This window comes from Dryobates pubescens, chromosome 23, assembly GCF_014839835.1.
Source record: "Dryobates pubescens isolate bDryPub1 chromosome 23, bDryPub1.pri, whole genome shotgun sequence".
NCBI classification, from domain to species: Eukaryota; Metazoa; Chordata; class Aves; order Piciformes; family Picidae; genus Dryobates; species Dryobates pubescens.
The window spans coordinates 13,256,997-13,265,352 of NC_071634.1; the positions used below are offsets into that span (position 1 = coordinate 13,256,997).

At 53.8% G+C, this 8,356-nt stretch overlaps 1 protein-coding gene across 2 annotated transcripts in view; it reads right to left on the minus strand.

Annotated features, from left to right (window-relative positions):
* The window catches only part of LZTS3 (leucine zipper tumor suppressor family member 3), a 36,977-nt gene extending 36,388 nt beyond the window's left edge, over positions 1-589 (minus strand). For both annotated transcript variants that reach the window (XM_054172143.1, XM_054172142.1), the window contains exon 1: positions 375-589. The gene's annotated coding sequence lies outside the window, so the exon portion shown is untranslated. The remainder of the gene's footprint in view (positions 1-374) is intronic.
* Positions 590-8,356: the final 7,767 nt, after the last annotated feature.

The following is an 8,356-nucleotide window of genomic DNA, read 5'->3' on the forward strand; positions in this document are numbered from 1 at the left end:
GCCTCTTCCAGCCTTTCACTCTATTTTTGGGTGCTGTCAGATCCAAACAGCCCCGCGGGGGCCAAATCCAGGCAGCTGCGACTTTCGGCACAAACAAGGCTCCCTCCCCTCCATCACACCAGAAAGCGACGCTGCCAGCCCAGCCTCCAGCCCCCTCCCCAAAATCATCCCCTCCCCCCCCCTCCCCAAATCATATCTGGGTGGGTGGTTCAAGCTCCAGCATCAGCAGGTCGTGTCTGGAACACCCTACCCCTTGCTCTCCGTGCACCCCACATCTCCCACCCCTCAGGACCTCCCCTCCTTGTCACCCCCCTAACCCTGTCCCACACCCCCCTTCCCAGTTCCTCCCAGTGCCTCCCCACCCCGAGCCTTACTCTTGGCGGGGATGCTGGGGGGGCTGGTCCCCGGCAGCGATGGGGCAGCGATGGGGCAGGGACCAGGGGATCAAGCGGCGCTGGTCGCGCAGCCGGGTGGCCGCTTCCGTCCGAGGGGTCTCATCTCATTCTGTCGTATGTCGCCGACACACACGACACGCACACACGACACACTCGCAGCCACGTTTCCCCCCCCTTCTTGCGGCAAACGGCGGCCAGCCCCGACCCCACCCCCTGTCAAAGCAGCAGCCTAACAGCGAGGAAGGGAAGGATGGAGGGAGGATCTGCTCGCCTTCCCATTAACCCTTCCCTCGCCACCCTTCTTCCAGGATAGGGCTCCACCGGCTCAGGCCACGGTTCTGGTTGGGGATGGCATTATGCTACATGGAACTCCCCGCCCCATCACCTTTCCCCAGGGCCATTCGACAAGGGACATTTGGAGAGCCGGTGGTGGCTTGGTTGTGTGCCCGCAGCCCGGACGTGTCCCATCACCCTAGCGCCTCCCGGGAGAGCCGAGCCCCAGCGCTGCCCCATGCGGAGTGGCAGGGGAGGTGTGAGGTGACTCAGGGCCATGGCTGGTGTTTGGGGTCCCAGGCAGTCCCACGGCATGTGGCTGAGGGTGGGAGCTGAGTCTGTCTGCATGTGTCTACTTTGAGACCATGAAAAACCCATTTTGGCCCTTGGCTCCACTGCATCTCTGGGAGCAGAGCCCTTTGAGGTGGCACAGTCTGAACCCCTGGGGGCTGGGAATGGAAAATCTTTACACCAAGCGTGATGAGACACTGGCCCAGCTTACCCAGAGGTGGGAGAAGCCCCATTCCTGGAAACATTCCAGGTCAGGGTGTTTGGAGCTGGGAGCAACCTGCTCTAGTTGCAGAGAGGAGCTGCCACACATACAGAGGCTGGAGGCACACATCCCTGCTCCCAGTTTCACCCCAGTGCTGTGCTTGCTGCAGGAGAGTTAGGTCCTTCAACATCCACCATCGAGCTCTGTTTCTCCCCTTGGCCCCTTCTATGGATGTGTGGTGGCTACACCACTCCTGCTTGGCTGAGGAGAGTGGGAGAAGAGGCAGAAGTTGCAACCAGTTATTTCTGCTGCTGTCCAGTGAAATGGCAGGTTGGGCTACTAATTATCCCTGTTAATATTGCTAGACAGGCCCTCCACTGCTCCTGCAGCATCACAGGCTGTGGTTGCTGCAGGTGGAGCTCCAGGAGGGGTGTGTGTGTGTGTTCCTTCTTGGATGGAGAGGGCAACTGAAGCCCTCTGACCTCCCTGTAGTCACCATGGGGACCAAGGCTAGAGACTGGGACAAAGCCATCACTCCTGTGGGTGGGACTGCTGCTTCCCACCAGCACTGCCAAACAATGGAGTAGTTCAGGTCCTGCACAGGCAAGTGGGTGGTCCCTCTGGCTGTTAAATCAGGCAGGGTGAAGGGAGGGAGCAGAGCTGCCAATGACAAATGGAGTAGGTCAAGTCAGATGGGTTTGCTGGGACTGCCCCACCAGAAATCACACTGTGCCCAGGACCCAGCAGCCTGATCTCCTCTGAGATGAGTGGCACAGCCTCTTGCAGGGGATGTGCAGGGATGTGGGGTGTCTCACATGGGAGCTTCCCACACTGCTGCCAGCCTCAGATGAACCCCTCTCTGATCATCACCTGGCCTCACACCTCCAGGACTGAGCACCAAGGCTGAGACAGCTGCACCCAAGGGGAGATGGGCTCCAGCTCCTCTCTTCAAAGGCTGAGAGCCTTTCACTCACTGTGTGTGTCCCCACTGAGTCCATCCTTACCACAAGGCATTGCCTTCTTCAGCATGGACTGAGCCCAGAGCCTGTAGGGCACTTCACATGGTCTGGGTTCAACCAGCACTATTCTTCTCTCCGAGTCTCATCCTGTGACTAGCACCAGGGCAGCAGGTCTTCTGCTCTCCTCTTCTGTACCCTTTCCACAGTGCTCCATCACAGTGAGGGTGACAGAGCTCTGGAGCAGACTGCCCAGAGAGGCTGTAGGGTCTCTTTCTCTGGAGACTTTCAAAGCCAGTCCGGACTTGTTCCTGTGTGACCTGCCCTAGCTGATCCTGCTTTGGCAGTGGGGTTGGACCCAGTGATCTCTGGAGGGCCCTCCCAAGCCCTACCGTTCTGTGACTCTGCGAGATTCCGAGGAGTGCTTGCAGACATCATTGTTTTCTACATCAGGCCAGGCTGAGCCCTCTCTCCAGAGGCCATTGCTCTGCCTCTGCTCCTTGTCCTCAGGATGGCCTTGCTGCCATCTCGAGTGGACTTTGTTTTCCCTCATTTGCTGAGTGTTTTGTGCGCCTTGATGTGGTTATCATGCTCCAGCCGTCAGATTGTAGCGAGTCCCAGGGAGAAGGTGCCAACTTTAACATATGCCTGAACAGTTCTTTTCAGACATATACAAACTGGAACAAAGCCTTGCTGGGAATATGCTTGTTGGTGCAATTTGCCAACTGTGGTTGCAGATCTGCTCTTTTCAGCAAGCAGCAACTATTTGTAGACGGTGCAAAATCTTGGCTAGACGGGGATTGATGGGGTCTCTGGGAGTCTCTCTGCAGGCATGGAGGAGCTAGCAGGGAAGAGAGCCCAGTGCTGAGTGAAGACCTCCATGAGCATCACAAATAATGTTTGGATTAAACACTTTGCCTCCCAGAACCTTGGTCCTTTTCCCCTTTGCTTTAGGAAGTGGCCGGCACTGGGCAGTCTCTGGTTTCTCTACCCCATGAACCATGAACGCTTTCTCACCTTACGTAAGCAGGACTTTGCTCAGCTCCTCACATCTCCTGGGTTCAGACATCTTCCAGTGGGTTTTCCATCAGTGGCACTCATCATTCAGATATGGCAGACACTCTCTATTTGGTGGTGCCCAGTAACAGGACAAGAAACAGTGGGTACAAACCAGAGCAGAGGAGGTTTCACATCAGCATGAGGAGACACTTCTGTACTGTGAGACTCACAGACCGCTGGAGCAGGCTGCCCAGAGAAGTTGTGGAGTCTCCTTCCCTGGAAACTTCAAAGACCCACCTGGATGTGTTCCTGTGTGACCTGGCCTAGGTGACCCTGATTTGGCAGAGGAGTTGGACTGGATGATCTCTAGAGGTCCCTTCCAACCCCTAACATTGTGTGATTCTATGACATCACAGGGACGTGACTCTAGTGCACTTGGACCTAATGGTACCCAGCATGGAGCCAACCAGGTTGTCTCCTCTCAAGCATGTTGCTGGAAACAGGAGTGACAAATCTTGGTAGCTGAACTTTGCCTAACATCTCTAGAAGTGTTTAAGACCAAGCTGGATGAGGTTTTGATCAACCTGGCCTAGTGGGAGGTATCCCTGCCCATGGCAGTGGGGTTGGAACTAGGTGATCTTGAAGGTCCCTTCCAACTCCAGCCATTCTATGAGTCTGAGTCCCTGAGGCTATGAGGCTGTGATTATTCCTATGGATCTGCAGACACCATGACAACATTTTAAGGAGGAGCTGGAAGACAATAGCAAGGTGGGTTTGGGGTTGTGTCTAAGATGACGGGCAAGAGGTGTTTTCTCACCACCAGCCATTAGGACATGGCTCTGCCCTTGCCCACGTGTCTGTCTTCAGCCTGCAGCCCCCCAGGGCAGGCATCCTGTTCTCTGATGATGAAACCCCTCGTCAGCTGGTGGGGGTGGGTGTGGAGACATCGAGGAGCTGGTCCAAGAGCAGGAAGGTCAGTGCTTGAGCTGCCTTTTCTCCATGGAGGACTGCCAAAGGCATATGTGTTTAAGACAGCAAATAATCAAGAGACCATTGTTCATAGCAACCTGGGTGGAAATATTTTTGTGCGTGTCTGTGTGTGTGTGTGTATGTGCTGGCATCCAAGTTGGCAATGGTTACTCAGCACAAGTGGGCGGCCTGTCCCTTTCTCTCAGCTGGAGTCTCCTCCTCCTCACAAGGGCCCAAAAGAGGGATGAAACTGGAGCAGATGGTTTGGGGGTGCTCAGAAATACCAGTGCCAAAGGCTGTCTCATCACCAGCTAGAGCTTTGTGGCATGCTGAACATGCTCAAGATCAAAGAGGTCTCTCCAAGAAAAGGGGCTGTGAGCTGCTGTAGATGGTTTCAGCTTTTGGCTTGATGTTGAGAAGGGGCAGAAATGGAGATCTTTGGGGTACCATGCAAAGTATGAGGGTTGTTGTTGAACCTTCCCTCGCCAGGTCCAAGGGAATTTGAAGCAGTGATGCTGAGGGGACACTGAGAGAGGCTGTGGTGGTTTTGCTAGGAAAAGGTCTCAGTGCTTTCTCCAAGGGAGACTCCAAGGCTGCAAGCTTGGAGAGCTGGCCAAGCTCCAGATTATCTCCTCAAGTGCCACAAAAGATCTGCCACAGTCCTTCAATGGAGAAACTCCCAGGCTCCCATTGAAAGCTTTGCCGCTGCTGCTCTCATCCTTGCAGAAGTGAATGGAGACATTTGTGCTAACCTCCATCCCCCTCCACAGCTCCTGGCATTTCGTTTCTCCACAGCACCCTGCTGCTGCTAGAATCAGCTGAGATGAAGCCGAGCTGGCTCCTACACACCTTAGGAGCTCAGGCAGGGCTGCTTCCCACACAGTGTCTTTCACCCAAATTAAACAGCTCTCAGCTGAGCTCTGCCATCCATCATGCCAACCCTCAGGCAGAGCTTGCTTTTGGCAGCTTGGGTTCACATTTAGCAGGCAAAGAGTGAGGACCTTGGTTTTGTGAATGTGTTGCAAGCGGCACACAGCTGAGGAGGCTACGAGGCCACCTTCATGCTGAGGTCAGTGGGAGGCTCACAGTGGTTAAAGATAGGAAAGTCCTCTGTGTTGAGGGCTATCTCAGGCTGCCCACTGCAGTGCTCAAGAGGGCAAAGATGGATGTGGAGTACCTGCTCCCCAAATCTGTGTCATTCTACCAGGAAAGATCACCTCTGTGACATCTGGAGTACTGCATCCAGTTCTGGGCTTCCCCAGTTCAAGACAGACAGGGTAGAGAGAGTCCAGGGGAGGCTGCAAAGATGCTGAAGGGCCTGGAGCATCTCTGTGAGGAGGAAAGGCTGAGAGACCTGGGGCTGTTGAGCCTGGAGAAGAGCAGCCCCAGAGGGGATTTGCTCAATGCTCAGCAAGAGCTAAAGAGCAGGGGCAAGAGGATGGGGCCAGACTCCTTTCAGTGGTGCCCAGAAACAGGACAAGGGGCAATGGGCACAAACTGGAACCCAGGACCTTCCAACTGAACCTGAGAACAAAATTTTTTGCCGCTGAGGGTGCTGGATCCCTGGAGCAGGCTGCCCAGAGAGGTCATGGAGTCTCCTTCTCTGGAGAGATTCCAAACCCTGCCTGGACATTGTGATCCTGGGCAAGCTGCTGTGGATGCCCCTGCTTTAGGTAGGGCAGTTGGACTGCGTGATCTCCAGAGGTTCCTTCCAACCCTTACACGCTGCAGATCAGTCATCACTGGGTTTCTGCAGGGAAAATAACCTGTAAACCTTGACACAGCAAAAAAAGCCTAATCACAACAGCTGATGTTGCAAGGGCTTTGGTGGCCTGGGGCTGAGCTGCATTAAGGCACCCAGCTTCAGAGAAGTGAATGCACTCACTCTGTGTCAGTGGTGCCTGTGTGTCACTCAGCTGACCATACTTTGGTGTCTGCACTGACACTAGGTAAGCAGCTCTCCAAGCTGCATTGGCTGGAGCTTGGCTCAGTTGCCCGTGCCCATGCAGTGTAGGTGTCCCAGGACATTTGAGGCACTTGCACAGATCAGGTAGACATGGCATAGGTCCTCAGTTAGCATCACCTAGGGTAGTGATTCTTGGTGGAGACCAAATGCTGTGTGTTTTCAGTTGCAACCAAGACATCAGCCTGTATGAGCTGGCATCTGTGTTGACAAGTGTTTACATCTGGCTGTTGGAGGTGGGAAACTGAGAAGCTTTGGCCACCCTGAGGTGCTGGAGACATCTGCACTGTGCCCACATCCACACTTGTTTCAGGGGTCCCAGCCAGCTTCCTATGGAAGTTGCTGCACAGAGCTCTGATTTCTGGGCTAATTTTAGCAGCTCTCCACCACATCTCTGTGTGGTAAATGAACATCTTCCAGCTCTGCATTGCGTAGGCTTCACCCTGGGCTCACCAGATCAGCCACTTCAGCAAGGTGGAGATCTCTGGCTCTTTGCCACAGAAAGGCTTTTGGGAGAAATCATCATTAACTCACATTCTATCTGGCTTTTCAGATCCCTTTCGGGGAGGGTAGCCTTGGCTAGCAGATCCCTCGGCACCTCACTGCCTGTTGGCTGGAGAGCAGCCTGGGGCATTGACCTTAGACTCGGATTGCATTAAGGAAGGTCTTCGTTAAACAAGGCTGTTCTGAGAGTGGGAGTTTACAGGCATCCTAGGCAACTGCCTCGGGCTTTTTCCAGTCCTCCAGAGAGAAGCACAGGCCCCAGAAATCAATAACTGAGCTCTTTTGAAAGTCGGCAGGTCTTTGGCTTGATCTAAGCCACTCTCTTCACTGACTTCATTCTGCTGAAAGCAAACAATGAAAGCCCTGGACTCAAGCAGCCTGAAGAGGACCAGCCCTAACCGTCTGTCCTGTCACAAGAGGACAGACTGCTGGCCACCGAGCTGCCTATTTGCCCCCTACAGAGCCAGGCAAGGAGAGCCCAAGCAGGACTGTAGACTGCTGAGTTTTTTAATTGGAAACATCACCCTGAGGCTCCTCTGAAGCAGGGAGAGTCAGTCCCACCTTTTATAGGACTGTGTCACCCAAACCCATTTCATCTTCACGTAGTGTCCCTCATTCTCTTTAAATCCAGGATTTCTTCTGTGACCACATCACTCCAAAGGCTCCTTATTGAACCTGCACCCCAGTCCCTCCCTTGTCTATATTTTCCCTTCCCCCAGACATCTCAAACAGCACAGCTTCCTTTGATACTCATTCCCTTCCCAGCAGAGCTTCTCCTCTCTCTGTCCGAGGCTTCTCCCTTGGTTAAGGGACTTGGAAGGTCTTGTTCCCTTACCTCATCTCCATCCTACCTCTCTCCAGAAGGAAGATGTCATAAACCAGCAACTCTCCTAACACTTATGGAATCACAGACTGCTTTGGGTGGGAAGGGACCTTTAAAGATCATCCAGTCCAACCCCCCTGCAGTCAGCAGGGACATCTGCAACTAGAGCAGGCTGCTTGGAACCCCAAACAGCCTGACCTGGAATGGTTCCAGGGATGGAACATCTCCCACCACTCTGGGCAACCTGGACCAGGCATCTTACCATCTGCAGGGCAAAAAATATCTTCCTTCCCTCTAGTCTTAATCTCCCTCTTTTAGTGTCAAACCATCAGCCCTTGCCCCACCCTGCTAAAGTCCCTCCCCATCTTTCCTGCAGCCCCTCTTTAAGTACAGAAAGGCCACTGGAAGGCCTTCCTGGAACCTTCTCTTCTCCAGGCTGAACAACCCCAACTTTCTCAGCCTGGTCTCAGAGCAGAGAGCTTCCAGCCTTCCCATCCTTGCTGAAGCCTCTTTTGGTCCCACTCCAACAGGTCCAACACGTCTGTGCTGTGATGAGGGTTCAAGAGCTGGCTCCACCACTGCTGGTGGGGTCTCAGCAGGGCAGAGTAGAAGGAAGGCTGAGGACATCCTGATATAATCCTTCCTCCCAGCCCAGCTGGGTCATGTAAAGCCCACCAAGGGCCCTTTCTGATGCTGGTGCAATACATAGCCAAAGCTAAGTCTGCTATATGATCCTCTCCACGGACAAGAGAAGGCTTTTGAGCCAGATTTGACAGAGCCTAATGGATGAGATGGATTCATGTGTCATTGTATGTAAAATACTTTATGGAGAGGTTTATGTTGGCCATTAGGAAAAAATGTATTTTCCAAAGGGGTTGTGAAGCCCTGGACCAGGCTACCCAGGGCAATGGAGTCCCCATCCCTGGAGGGGTTTAAGAGCCACGAAGCTGTGGTGCTGAGGGACATGGTTTAGCAGTGACT